Genomic DNA, 1,641 nt, shown 5'->3' with positions numbered 1-1,641 from the left:
TTTAGAACATCCACAATGACAGAAAGTTATGGAAAGTAGAAGTGAGAGGCTATCAAGAATTCAAATATTCTGTTGTTGGGAGTGCCGTTTTCCTTTAGATTGTTAGAATTGCTCTTTAAATCACTGTGAAATTGGACAGACCCAAAGAGGGATCTCTAGCTTAATGTCTCCTGACACTGTAATCTGTCTTGTGATAAGATAAGGCTCACATAAGGCTCTCACATAAGCTGACCACGTATACACTCACCTATGTTATGACTGAGGTTTCGGAGATGGTCACCAGATATGGCTTATAAATGAAATACCACACATACACAGACTTTCGCTCCCTCACAAGATATTACTTTGACCTAATGTCTCTCCGGGATCAATCCTTACACAGTCTAGCCACAGAAATGGGCAGCGTGGAGACAGAATCTCATAACAGCTACAATGACAGTGTGTGTGCTGGAGAGACTTGTTGACTTAGACTGACCCTCATAAAAACAGACCATCTTCCCTTGCGATCTAGCAATCTTTGCCATCCTTAACACAATTTTCTCTCTCTCTCTCCCCTCTGGAGTTTCCTCAATGGGAGATGTTTTTTAAAAGATGAAACGGAAATAAGTGTTGGATGTTTGAGGACTAAGGGTTCAGACAGAGTGAATTGCTTAGCTTCCCCTGACAGCTCTATGCGTCCGTCGTGTGCACACAGCAGTAATTGCATATGTTTTTGATTAGTCATATCTCAGTGTGAGATTCACCATTCACTCGGATGAATAACATTGAAAAAATCTTCTTTTTTTTGAGCTCCTTCTAGCTCATTACCTGCCTGCGCAGTGCGCACACATGCAGCTAATTAATAATCACAAGGAAATTTCTTCTTGACAGGCAGGTGTGAACCGTAAACCTGAGAGATAATAAGGCAATTGAACAGAAAAGGTTGTGAAAGGAGAAAAAAGAAGACACTCTCTGACCCCAATTATGGCTGCCACAGGGAAACAAGACAAAAAGAACTCTTGGTTAAAGTCAATCTTAACACAGGCCTGACTCACAGCTAAATGTACTGAGCGCTCTTCACCGTCTAAGGAGACAAGTTTTGCCTTTACTTGAACTCCAGTGTCAGTGCTAGTGCTGTTTTTAACTATACTTTGAAAGTATAATTACATTAATTTTGTTAAAAGTGTAACTTTAAATACAATGACAGGCTGTATGGAATATGCCACGTGTTGGGTTGTGAACCTTAATCTTGAATGTTCTAAATTGCCTGTCGATGTCGCTCACCCATTTATCCATGTAAGCAGGCTATGACTTTCATTTATGGATTAAAAATCAATCAGTGAAGTCCTGGCAGTCAGTGTCATTGAGAATACAAATCTAAGATTTTATGTTGCTTCCCATATGGAAATGTAATATATGACATATTACCCTATATATGACCCTGGACCACAAAACCAGTCTTAAGTAGCACGGGTATATTTGTAGAAATAACCAACAATACATTGTATGGGTCAAAATTATCGATTCTTTTATGCCAAAAATCATTAGGATATTATGTAAAGATCGTGTTCCATGAAGATATTTTGTAAATTTCCTTCCATAAATATATCAAAACTTCATTTTTGATTAGTAATATGCATTGCTAAGAACTTCATTTGGACA

Source organism: Sinocyclocheilus rhinocerous, unplaced genomic scaffold, assembly GCF_001515625.1.
Source record: "Sinocyclocheilus rhinocerous isolate Xijiao unplaced genomic scaffold, SAMN03320098_v1.1 scaffold1256, whole genome shotgun sequence".
Lineage (NCBI taxonomy): Eukaryota > Metazoa > Chordata > Actinopteri > Cypriniformes > Cyprinidae > Sinocyclocheilus > Sinocyclocheilus rhinocerous.
Note: the sequence above shows the minus strand (reverse complement) of the source record.